This window comes from Ambystoma mexicanum, unplaced genomic scaffold (genome assembly GCF_040938575.1).
Source record: "Ambystoma mexicanum isolate Mex_15411 unplaced genomic scaffold, UKY_AmexF1_1 Mex_scaf41, whole genome shotgun sequence".
NCBI lineage: Eukaryota > Metazoa > Chordata > Amphibia > Caudata > Ambystomatidae > Ambystoma > Ambystoma mexicanum.
In genome coordinates, this window is record NW_027182457.1 from 552,113 (window position 1) to 565,831 (window position 13,719).

Below are 13,719 nucleotides of genomic sequence, written 5' to 3' on the forward strand. Positions count from 1 at the left end.
CAGTTGCAGTATATTTGACCTGGATAATTAGTATTGCTTCTAAGGTTTGAGTCGAAGGACCTGAAGTTTGGGTCAGAAGTCAATCGGGGTCCAGGCAATGGAGGGAGTTGTCGTGGTGGTGGGGGAGAGGTTGGTGATGGGGGGAGTTGCACTTTCAGGAATAGACCTCTTTGATGTAGGGCTTGTCTTTGTTGCCATACTAGATTTTTGACAATTTTGGACTGGATGTTAATTTCTACTAAATCCTGTTTAGCTGAATCTGGATATCTCACAGGATCTATATCCACGGATCTGATGTTTTGAAGGGCAGGGATGGTATTGAGGATTGTTAGTAATGTGGACCTATTTGGAAACGGGTATGAGTATAATCTACCAAGCATAGTAATTGATATTATTTTGGTGTCTGGTTGAGATGGTTCAACCGCATGTGATTCTATTTGCATTTCTTCAGGGACTGATGGGGATCAGCTTGACGCGATGAGCATGAGTGATCACCAGAAGTGGTGGCTTCTATGGCTTCACCCTGGATGATGGTATCACCTAATAGTATAGGAGATGGTGGAGACAAAGCATTTATGACAATAATAGAGTCGGAGGGAGGATCTGAGGCGTTGGACAGACCCTCCGTCCTGGGCTGTGGTATCACCTGAAGCGGCTTAACAACTATGACTGAGTCAGATTGAATCCAAGGGTTGGAGCTCATGGATCACAGTGTTAGTACCTGTGGTAGTGGCAGTGCCATCAGAAGGCATTAGAAAATTTCTGATGTCAGTTTTTGTGGGGGGACTTCGCAACACGTTGCGACCTTGAGCAAGGGAGTGTTGTGTGTTACACCTCTGAAAGGTGTTCCTTTGGGGGAGCGCAGAGTGGAGCAGCATGCCAGAGGTCAGGCGATAGGCTGCCACGTTGGACTCTCAAAAATGCGGATTGAAATAATAGTTTAAGGAGGAGGAATAATTATTGTTATATACTTTTCCAGTGGAGTGAGACTTGTTCTCAGGTTGTGTTGTGAATTGTAAATAAATGGCGCAGGAGCAGAAATCACTTGCGGCCGTGTTCTCTGAGATCGATTTTGCCACAGAACTAGGCTTTGTGGCTGAACTGGGTTGCGGTCGACGAGGCGGCAAGATCAAGCTCAGTATGATCGGAGCTAAGAACAACGTCTGTGGTTTTTGCTAGAAGCTCACCGTGAACGGAGGGTAGTTCCAAGAGTGAAACTTGGCGTGCTGAATTTGTAAAAATCCAACCACAAGCAGCTCTAGAGCTCAGTAGATTTGCACAATAAGGGAGAAGCAAAAAGGTAACCCAGCACAGCCCAGTCCGCCGAGGAGAATGTTCAGAAAGTGGGCTATGTGCTGCACTGGAGCAACAGTAAAGGTAGAAGAAGAGTTGCGGGACCCGGCTCAAAATGCAAGGTGTTCAGCGGATAGGCTGGGTTGTGCACTGAGAGCACTTTGTGGGTGAAGGGGAATTCACAAGGTGAGGTTGTCAGGATAATATTACGGGGAATTGGGCAGTGGGGGCTCAAAGGTGATATGAGCTTTCTGGTGACGTACTTCGCAGCAAGACAGCTCTTGATACGAGCCTCAATGCATGAGCTAGCTGAGTCTTAGAGGGTTGTGGCAAGGAAAGGGCGACAGGGGGAAAGGGAGCGTGGGGCCAGCAGCTGAGTACTGCACTGCTGCACCGCAACAAAGTGGTCAGCAGTCAGTACTCAGCTAGTACTCCAGCTAGGTGCACGCGCACTGGTGCGTGTCGCGGGTGAATTTGTGGGAATCACGTGATGGTGGGCATGGTTCTAGGAGAAATTGAAGTAAAATGAATTTTAGCATTCAGCTAACATTTGTTTGTAACTATAATTGACAAATACAGTCCAAGGGTATGCCCAGAAAGGGTCAGCAGGTTGAATGCTGTGAAATGACAGCTGTGAAGTGAGTAGAGTAGTCCAAGGTGTAGCGAGCAGCATACTGAGTAGGAGAGCAGCCAGTACTCAGTTGGTACTCCCGCTAGGTGCGCACGCGCTGGTGCGTGTCAGGGTGCACTTGTAGGAATCAGGTGATGTGGGTGTTGTTCCAGAAAAGGTCAGCAGGTTAAATGCTCTGAAATGACAGCTGTAAAGTGAGTAGAGAAGTCCAAGTTGTGGCAAGCAGCATGCTGAGCAGGTGAGCAGTCAGTACTCAGTTGGTACTCCCGCTAGGTGCACACGCTGGTGCGGATCGGGGGTGAATTTGTAGAAATCACGTGATGGTGGGGGTGGTTCCAGAAAGGGTCAGCAGGTGAAATGCTGTGAAATTACAGCTGTGAAGTGAGTAGAGTAGACCAAGGTACGGTGAGCAGCATGCTGAGTAGGAGAGCAGTCAGTACGCAGCTGGTACTCCCGCTAGGTGCACACGCGCTGGTGCGTGTTAGGGGTGAATTTGTAGAAATCACGTGATGGTGGACGTGGTTCCAGAAAAGGTCAGCAGGTTAAATGCTGTGAAATGACAGCTGTAAAGTGAGTAGAGAAGTCCAAGTTGCGGCAAGCAGCGTGCTGAGCAGGTGAGCAGTCAGTACTCGGTTGGTACTCCCGCTAGGTGCGCACACTGGTGCAGATCGGGGTTGAATTTGTAGAAATCACGTGATGGTGGACGTGGTTCCAGAAAGGGTCAGCAGGTGAAATGCTGTGAAATGACAGCTGTAAAGTGAATATAGTAGTACAAGGTGTGGCGAGCAGCGTGCTGAGCAGGAGAGCAGTCAGTACTCAGTTGGGACACCCGCTAGGTGCAGGCGCACTGGTGCGCATCAGGGGTGAATTTGTAGGAATCACGTGATAGTGGGCGTGGTTCCAGAAAGGGTCAGCAGGTGAAATGCTGTGAAACGACAGCTGTAAAGTGAATATAGTAGTGCAAGGTGTGGCGAGCAGCGTGCTGAGCAGGAGAGCATCAGTACTCAGCTTGTACTCCCGCTAGGTGCGCACTGTCTCTTCTTGAGGTAGAATAGCTGCACACGTACGAACTTCCTTTGTTGCAATGACTCACCTGTGCCACTGAAAGATCCAGGCTGTCGCTCCTGCTGATTTCCATCAGAGAAAAATACAAATCTATATAGAGTATAACATAGTATATAATTTAGTTTATAGTTAAAAGTTTACAGATTGTACATTGTTTGAAATAGAGGTTCAATGTTAAATGATCTTTATGCAGCGTCAATCAATGTTGCTGAAAAAAATCTGGGAGGGTTACTAGAGTTGTTTCCTAGAGGATTGTCGGAAGCGGCTGACGTAGCGGACGTAGCTTTGCTAGTGCGCCAGTGCGGCTTGACGATCTCTGTGATGAGTCTGTGACGAGCCTTTGAGGTCATTTCCTCGAACTTGAACTGGAATTGTAGCGTATTGAATTCGGCTCGGCGGCAGTAGCATCCGCGGTCTGCGCTGTTGTGCTGTGCTGCGATCGATCACCTGAACGACTGAATGACTGATCGCCTGAATGACTGATCGCCTGAACGACTGAACGACTGAACAGCGGTCTGGCCTCCGGAGCCTCAGAGCCTCCCCCCTGAGAGTCCCCCTATTTTTCCTTGTAAAAATCCAGCTGTAAAAAACCCAGGCTGAAAAGTCCTCCTGCGGCTGCCTGTTTGGTTGGAGGAGGGCCTGCAGCAACGTACAGGGGGAGGAGGAGGAGGAGGTAAAGCCACAGGAGAGGTGAGGTGAGGTGAGGTTGCCTTATTAAAGGTGTGACTGTCGTGTGCTCTATTGATTGGCCCTAATTTTAAACAGCACACACACATACCTGGGGGCACTTTCCTCAATAGAGTCTAACGTGAGGGAAGTGCTTAGAAGCTGCACGTGTGGAAGCTATTGGCTTTTCAGGCAGTTTTCTAGTGTCTGAGAACCCAGTGAATTATTGATTTGGGGGCTATCCCTATTATTATTAAACAAACCACCCCCTAATTGAAAGGAGCATAGGGGAGTGAAGGTCTAGTAGGTAAACTCAAAGAAGTGGTGACTGCAGGATTTAGTCCTTTGAGCCACTCTTTTTGAGGCCTTTAATTACTTCTGCTACTTTCCACTGGAGAAGTGTGCTGCCATCCATCTACTTATCATAAGTTTGAATTTTGGCATTTACTGGTAGTCCACCACCAGTCCTGGGTTCTAAAATTTGGACCTTAGATCCACCATCATATTAAGGGGATGGTGGAAGTAGGGGCCACAATGTATTATCTCTGTAGCTCAAGCCCAAACTAATCGGGATGACTACTCCAAGACTATGCTAGTCTCAAAACCTTCAGAGTGTCCTGATAAGAGGGGCTCAAGTTTTTTCAAACCCTATAAGACAGGAGGAGGTATTTTTGTTCCTCCCCCTGGTATCTATCCAACTGATAAATCACCTACAGGATCAGGGCTCCAAAAAGCCTCAGCTGAATCAGGTTTTAAGGGCACAGAGTCAACTCTGTCAAGTCATCCTATTCGGGCTCTCTTCCAAGGCACCTTGGACTATACGCTAAGAGCAACGACGATGAGAAAGGTGATTTCGAACCAGCTAACAAAAACAACAGAACATTCTATGAACACTTTGATGAATGTATCATCTACTGAAGAAGTAGCTCGAGCGCAGTATGGGGATTCTCAACTGCCGTTAATGGACAATCTCAGTGAACTAAGAGATGAAGATCTCGTGGAGCTAGAAGTGGTGGAATCACCGAAAGGTCTTGTAGAGTTAAATGCAGTTGGTGAAGATCAAGGGCAAACGTCCACTAAGAATGCTGATGTATGTAAGTCTGTTAACTGTATAAAAAGTCCACAAGCAACTTCTAATATGGACCAAGGCAATAAATCTCAGGAGTTGGCTCAGCCGACGATAATGGCCTTACATTTTGTCCTAACTTCTTTAGTAAATGTTTTTGAAGATCTTAAGATGGAAGTACAGCAGCATACGGGTATCTTGTTGGAGGTTACTAAGGAATGGGAGATAAATGACTAAACCATGACTGCCCGGTATCAGGTAATATTATCCCCACCAAAAATATTGCCGTACATATGGTCGTCGGGAACGACCATAGGCGATATTTTTGGTAGGGATAATTTATGGGGTAAATGGGTGGGGGGGTTGCGGGGATATGGCGAAAATTTTGTATGGCGATATTTTTGCCGGGATATTATCACATGGAACTGACTGCCCTGAAATCGGCAATTAATGAGTCAATGGGGGTAACTGTGAAGGAGATCCAAAAAGAAGTTAGGGAGCAATCTCTAAAAATGGATCAGGTAACAGCAGTTTGTGCAGACTTACTTAGGGTGTGAATTTACATCAACCAGGTAATGTTCCTCGGAGTGCGCAGAGCGCAGGCACCACTTCAGAAAGTTCTGTTTATTTAGAGCTATGTGCAGGAAGAGAGTCTCTACATGTTGCGCTCCAGCAATACTTTACATTTAGTGCCTGCAGACCTGGAAGTGAAGAGATCCAGCACCCAAGACAGAAAGCAAGAAAAACCATAGCACCCAGCTGTAGCTGCCAGCCCACCCGACAGCCTGCCCGATCATCTTTCAGCACATTGTGTCTTCTTTGCTGAAATACCTACCTCATTGTGCCCGCACTGCTGTGCTAGCACCTTCGTGCATTTTTATCCCGGCTCCTTGAACAACGGCTTCCATAGAGCCGCGCTGCCCTAAAATGGCCCCCATGATCGACGATCACGAAGCGTCCACGTCGGTTGCCTAGCAACCAAATCTGCATTTACCCCGGCAACGATGACCGGAGGCGGAAGCTGGCCCTCAACAGCCGAAGGCCCGTGAGCCAAAGGCCATCACCTGTCTGCCCCTGTCCGCCACTGCGCTACGGCGTGGGACTCTGCTCTGTGTTCCCCCAGCCCCCCATGCTTTGATAATTCATCCTTATCACTATCACAGAGCTAGGAGAGCCCGCATCTATCGTGCCGACACCGGATCTAAGAGACACTCACGGTCGACAACTGCGACTGACCAGAGGACTCCCGCTACCCAAGATGTCCGCGGACACATGCTCCCAGTGACTACAATGACAGTAAGCCACGCCCGCCTATGAACTAGGTCTAACATATGACCCCGACCTCACATAATAGTTCAGCTAAATGTTAAAGTCTCACGGCACATGCAAGCCGCCTTGTGCCCCATAAGGCAACACCGGATTAAATTGCTTAGATTCCCACTATAACCACTGCATAGCGGCCCTTGGGCCAGTCTTGTGTTAACTTGCATAGCGCCTCTTGGGCCAGTCTTGCGTTAACTTGCATAGCGCCACTTTGGCCAGTCTTGTGTTAACTTGCATAGCACCTCTTGGGCCAGTCTTGTGTTAACTTGCATAGCGCCTCTTGGGCCAGTCTTGTGTTAACTTGCATAGCGCCTCTTGGGCCAGTCTTGCGTTAACTTGCATAGCGCCACTTGGGCCAGTCTTGTGTTAACTTGCATAGCGCCTCTTGGGCCAGTCTTGTGTTAACTTGCATAGCACCTCTTGGGCCAGTCTTGTGTTAACTTGCATAGCCCAACTAACTCCAGCCCAGTATGTTCTCTCCGCTCCTCCTCACCTGCCTATTAAGTGCGATACTAACACTCATAAACACACCGCTCATCGACAACCGACAGCCTCACCTCCACTACCAAATCACACAGAGTCACCAATCTACAATGGACCTCTTGCTTACCCCTTCACATACACTAGAAATCCCCACACTTATACCCAACCCTAGCCTCAGACTAGACAGACTCAGAGCCCGCACTGCTCCCATCCAATACCAGGCCATCATGCTACACACACCACACAGAAATTTCAGACTTAGCTCACGCACCCACCATCGAAAGAACACTACCTCGTGCCAGAGCAGCATGCCCACATATACAACACTGAGCATCAACCCCTGCTCTCCCTGCAGCGCTACACCCAAACTAACCTCTCATACCTTAGGCCCAAAGAACTCCTGCCTTACTCCATACAAGTGCGCACTTATCAATGTAAGGTCACTCAATGCCCACGCCATAGAAGTACATGACCTACTAACCACACATGACCTAGACATACTAGCCATTACCGAGACATTGCTTCACGAAGCGTCCGGCCCAGCCATCACACTAGTCCTAACCCCAGGGTACGCTATCATCAGACAAGACAGGATTGCTAAAACAGGAGGGGGGTTGCCTTCATCCATAAAGAAACCTTATCTATCAGAACCCTACCCCACCAAGAGGAAAGAAATGTTGACATTCTATCTATTAAGCTAGCTCTCTCGCCTAACAGCACCATAAATATTCACACAATATACCGTCCACCTGGCCCCTCCACGAACTTCCAAGGTCAAGTTAATCACCTCCTAGGAAACAATATTAAAAAATCCACTAAATCACTCCTTATAGGAGATCTTAGCCTAGGACTCAACGACCCCAAGGACAAAGCTGCTATATCCCTAGCCAAAGACTTCCATAACCTAGGCTTCTCTCGAAAAAGTCACATCGCCCACACATGCCAAAGGACGCACCCTAGACTGGATTACAGACCACAATTGCAACATAGCAATCACCGCCAACACCAGCCTCCCATGGACAGACCACAACCTCATCCTATTCGATATCCCCGTCATCATAAGCTCTAAAGTGCCCACTATAGCTGCAGCTACCCTAGCTAGAAGCGCCAAAAAACTCACAGCAGCCAATATCAGCGCACTCCTCAATGTGCCCTGCCTAAAATTTCCGAAACCGAGGTCATCAACATTCTCAGACATCTCAAACCCTCACAATGTAAGGGTGATGTATGCCCCCCAAAAATCATCAAAGATTGTGCCGAGCAGCTCGCCCCTCTCCTCACAGCATTCATCAACACTTCATTCAAGTCAGGCATAGTCCCAGACCGCCTCAAAGAGGTTTGGGTGCGTCCCCTCCTAAAAAAGCCCACACTAGACCCTGCTAACCCCAACAACTACCGACCCATAACCACAGTCCCCTTCCTTCTAAAATTACTCGACAAGGCCGCCCACATACAGATCCAACTCTACCTTGAATCAAACGCAATCTTAGGTAAAAGACAATCTGGATTCCGTAAGGGACACGGAACTGAAACCGCCCTTCTAGATCTTAAGAACGAAATCACAAACATCTTGGACAAAGGTAAGCCTGCACTCCTCCTTCTCCTCAACCTCTCAGCGGCATTTGATCTAGTAGATCACACCACACTCACTAGCCACCTGACGCATGCAGCACACTTCTCCAAGGACGCTGCCTCCTGGGAAACCTCCTTCCTACAAGGCAGAGCGATGAAAGTGTTCTCCAACACAGCTCATGCAGCACCTTCCATCATCCACTTTGGGGTCCCACAAGGCTCCTGTACTGCCCCCACTCTATATAACCTTTTTGCCAAGCCGCTATTTGACAAGCTAGACACCATGGGGATCACCTACACTAATTACGCCGACGACATGCAGATACTTCTTCCCTTGACAGGACACTACCATCAAGACTCCATTGCCCTTCAACTAATCTACTCCACCATTCAAGCCTGGATGGCCACCAATTGCCTTTGCTTGAATGGGGACAAAACCGATATCCTCATCCTAGGTCAGAAACCCACCCTCTCCAACCTCGACCCACTATATATAGTCTTTCCTATGCATCATCCCAGTTTTATCCTCAGTCAAAACGCTAGGAGTACACATAGACGCCACCCTATCCATGGATAAAAAACTCATCACCGCAATAAAATCCTTCCTAACGAAAGATAACTGCCTGTCCATCGCGAGAGCCACCATAGGAGCTAAACTGGATTACTGTAATGCTCGCCTAGCAGGCACCTCTTCCAGACTGCAAATCACTCAAAACAACGTTCTCCGAGCAGCCCTCAGCATACCAAAAAGAGAGCACATCACTCAAGCTAGGAAGGCAGTCCACTGGCTCCCAGTCAAAGACAGGATTGCCTTCAAACTTCTCACCACCACGCATAAATGCATTAACCACACAGCACCTTCTTACCTATCCGAAACCCTGTATAGATCGTAATCCACAAGACCTATCAGATCCACATACACCAACCTACTTACCATACTATGCATCAATAGAACCAAGGCTGGAGGTATAGGCTTCCTCTACCTTGCACCCATGCTCTGGAACACGCTACCCACAAGCCGAAACATCACCACTCTCCTTTCGCAAAGTACTTAAAACAGCCCTCTTCAACTAACATGTTCACCGGACCTCTCTCATGCTCAATTTATGAATATCATTAAAGCACAATCATTGTCCAATGTAACCACAGGCAGTATTTGTATGTAACAAAGTTTAAGAAACACTGCAACAAGCGCCACAATGCCTTCGGTCTGCTGTGCGCTCAACAAATGCGAATAAATAAATAAATGATCAATTCAGAGAAATGCGATCCTAGTGATAGAATCTCAGAGAACCAAGAGAAAGGTGCCTGTTTTAAAATGAGTACAGAATCCATTTTGCAAGATACCCCATTATCAGCATCGGTTATGGAAGAGTTTTTGAGGCTGGCAGTAGTGTTGGATAATGATCTCGAGCAAGTTGATCATAGCCAGCTGATTAATATATCCTCAGCTGACTCTGATTGTGCTGCTTCTAGGAAAAAGAAAGTAAATGGAAGAAATGAAATGGAAAAGAAAAAGGCAAGCAAGAGCTCTACTTGAAGTTCCATCGGCGGTAACTATTCAAGGAAAGAGCAAGAAGAACCGTAAGACATCAGGGGCTAGTCAATTCCTGAAAAACTTAAAAGATGGTCTGAAAAATGATGAAATCAAAAGTTTCCCCAAACGGGGTCAAGGAAAAAAGTTGAAGAAGACTAATAAATCAAAGAGCCAAGACACTAAGGAATTGGTGGATAAAAATATAATTGTGGAAAAACTAACGGTGGGGATCCAAATGGATAAAATCGAGCCGCCAAAGAAAATTGCTCCTATATTCCTATTGGCAAAGCGCAAAGTTAAGCCTATTGATTCATCGTTAAAAATTGCTCCGATTTTTCTGAAAAAAGTAAGAAGTGGTCCCTCCACAAACCCAGTGGGGACTCAGGGTACGAACATTGGAGGAGGGGCTGAAATCAGAGAGGCAGCTATAAGTTTGGAGGACGGAGGGCTGCAGAATAAAAATCTTCAAATGACCCCCGTTGTGGATCAGGGAACGGTGAATTCAGTAAGGGAGAATGGAAATCATTTCCTGGAAGGCATATATGATCCCAGTAAGAAGATAAGAGGATCGCAGAGTCTTTCCTATGCTGGCACTAAAGTAAAAGACCATAGAGTCTTTCTTTCGAGAAAATCTCTCAGCTCCCAAAATGTAATCCTGTTCAACCGATCCTGAATTTTACAGGAAATGAAGATGATTCCTGCCCTCAAATATTTTACAACTGCTGACATTGATGTGGTGAGCTTTCCTTTTGGGCCGGACACAAATACCGCAGAGGTTACCCTGAAATCAAGCTTGGGTGTCGATTTAATCTTGGGTGAGTCAATGGCATGGGACCAGAGAGGTCTTAGGATCTTCCAGACATGCCCAACTCTAATAAATATGAGTCAAGGTTTTTCAAACACTCAAAAGCAGAAGATTGAAACCAATAATAAAGAGAGATTTTTTTCTAATTAACCGAATATATTGGAAATGGTCCCTGAGATCATCTCTGAGGTATTCCATAAAATGGGTGTTCCCCAGCAGAGACTCTAGGGAAGACTCAAATTAATGTACTGTCATGGAACACCAGAGAATATGCATCTTTTTCCCCAGGAACCAAGGAAATTGCACATATTCAAATCATCTGAACCAATACTATTTCAAGAGACTTGGTTAACTGGTTTAGTTGGGTTGGATGGTTTCTCCATTTTTCAGCAACTGGCACGAGGGTTTGAAGGGGGAAGGCCAATAGGAGGTTTGCTTGTGGCATGTAGCAATGAGATTTTTGAGAATTCAAAGATTCTATGGAATGCTAGAGAAGTCATCTTCGTGGTTAGAGTGATGAGGAGAGGGATTACCAAGGGAATACCTGGCTCATTGTAAATGTCTACTGGAACCCCAATGCTATCTCTCCCTCAGATTTTTTGCTTAATCTCTCGAATGGTTTGGTAGACTGCTTGCAGCAATATCCTTCTGATGATCTGATTATTGATGGTGATTTTAACTCCCAACAATGTGTCTCCACAACTGACCCTATTTCAGGGAAAACCCGCCAGAAGACTTCAAATGGGACTTCAAATGGGAAGATTTGGACAGACTTTATGCATGAATGTGACCTCGAAATGTTTAATGGTAATGTGAGGGGGGACATCCCTAACGCCCCATCGTGGCATAGAGGTCCTGCCTTCTCGGCCATCGATTACCTCTTTGCCTCGCAATGTATTTTTGAATCTTGTTCACGTTTCCAAGTGGGGGAAGGGAATATAGATGACCATCAAATCCTGAGAGTGCTCTTGCTGTTTGAAGGGGTTTGGGATGTTTTAGTCTGTGAGCAGGCCCTTGAAATGAATAGACCAGGAAACATTGTTAGGAGGTTTCATAGGGGGGAGATAATCTAAATTGTGAATTGAGGGTCCAGGTGAATCAATTATCAGATCAACAACTTTCAAACTTCTGTAATCTTGGTGATTTCTCTCTCTTTCTTTCTAATTCGGCTGCTGCTGAATCCAACTTGCAGAGACCTCATAGGATCAGCAAGCATACTCCTAATAATGAAATAATGAAAAGGAAGAAGGAGCTTAGGCAGCAAAGAAGGAAGCTAAAGAGGTCCTGTATAGATTTGGTTCAACTCAAGGAGGGATTGAGATTTCTTAGGAACAACTATAGAAATTGGTATAGGGCTCATGTTTTCTTGTATGGCAACAAGAGGGAGAGAGAATGTTATCTGCACTCTTGAGGGGAAATACAATACATTTTTGGACAATGGTAGGGGTGGTGAAGTAAGTAGGAATCAGAAAATGGATGTGGTTATTCAAGAACAAGCCTGGTCTGAGTATTTTGCCAGACTATATGACTCACCTAATGCCATAATCGGGGAGAGGAACGCACTTATTAAATGGTCCCTGGACTTTACAGCCATGGATCTGGAAATATTGATAAGGAAATCAACTTCCAGAGTGGGGGACTGAATGGATTGAGTAATTCAATCCTTAAAAATGACCCCTCTCTATGGGCTGGGATTCTAAAGAAACATTTTGATAATATAATCTATCAGAAGTGCTTCCCGGACTCATGGAAAAACTCCATAGTGATACCAATCTATAAAAAGGGGGACAGATTGTTAGCTGCTAATTATCGTCCAATTTCCCTTTTAGATGCAGACAGTTACATTTTCACAGGGCTCATCTTAGGGGAATTGGAATCATGGGCAAACAAATGGGTGTCATCCCAAGACAGCAATCAGGTTTCAGGAAGGGTTTATCTACCTCTCTAAATGGGTTGGCTCTAAGCGCACTGATTTCACCGTCTGTTGTGGAAAATGGATCTTCCGATTAAATAGTTTATCTGAGAGAAAAGATTGTCTTTACTGAGTCTTTGTCTGTTTTTTCTTTTCTCCTTTTCCTTTTTTTCTTTCCTTTTTAAAATCTTTTTAAGGTGAAGATTTTATTGATATGAATTTTGTAAATTGCTTGAAGTATTTTAGTTTTATTATTCTTTTGTATGATTGTAAATGTGTTAAAAGTCAAATGTTGGCTATTGCACAATAAATAAAAAATTTAAAAATTAAAAAATGAGACAGATTTCACAAATAAATGATCTCACATACTGCAGGTTTCTGCTGCTGTTGCAGGCCTCTGCTTCAGAGCCTTCCATACCTGCAGGCCCAGGCTTGCAAGCAGGTCTGGCTCACAGCTCAACACATCATCTCACTCATGGCGGGCTAGTATGGGGGTGCGTTTCATGCCAGTTCTTAACTCCTCTCTCTTGGCCTTTATTACTTGTAGATGGTTTGCCCCACCACCCAACGGTGGCGCTCAGAGCATGTAACATACCACAGGGCATATGACACAAGCTACTCCACCTCACTTAAGTTTATGCTCCTTTCAGTGAACATCTCCCAATCAGAAAATACAAAACTCTCAGGGACAGTCACCAATGAAAAACAAGAGTAGCCAGGCTAATCAGAGACTGGAAGAGGGTGGGCCTCATTACGACCCTGGCGGTAAGTTACCGCCAGGGCCGTGACTTTACCGCCATGGCGCAAACTACGTTTACGCCATGGCGGTAAGGGGATTTACCGCCCCATTCCGACCTTGGCGGGGCTGTAAATCCCCAATCCCCATTTACCCTTCCCCATTCCCATTTTTGCCCCATAGGGCATAATGGGAGTGGGGAAGGCGTTAATTACGCCACCGTAAATTACGGTGGCGTAATTAACACCAAGGTCCCTTACCGCCATGGATTTTTACACCTGCTAAAAGCAGGTGTAAAAACCGCCATGGCGGAAAGGGAACTCGGAATTGGCGGAAAGGGGTTGGCGCAGCTAACGCTGCCGCAAACCCCTTTCCGCCAGGGTCGTAATGAGGCCCGGTGTGTGCTTCAGCCAAGTCATGTGTACTAAGTGTGAATAAACTTTGTGAAATAAGGCTTCAGACATTTTATTTGACGTTTTATGTAATTTAGCAGACAATAATGTTAGCAAGTATAGTTATGCACATTTTATGTTCTGCTGAATGTACGATTTCAGGTCATAAACTTGGTAAATGGGGTTAAACTACTCAATCCTTCAGCACAGCTGTAAATATTAAACCTAGTTGTGTGCA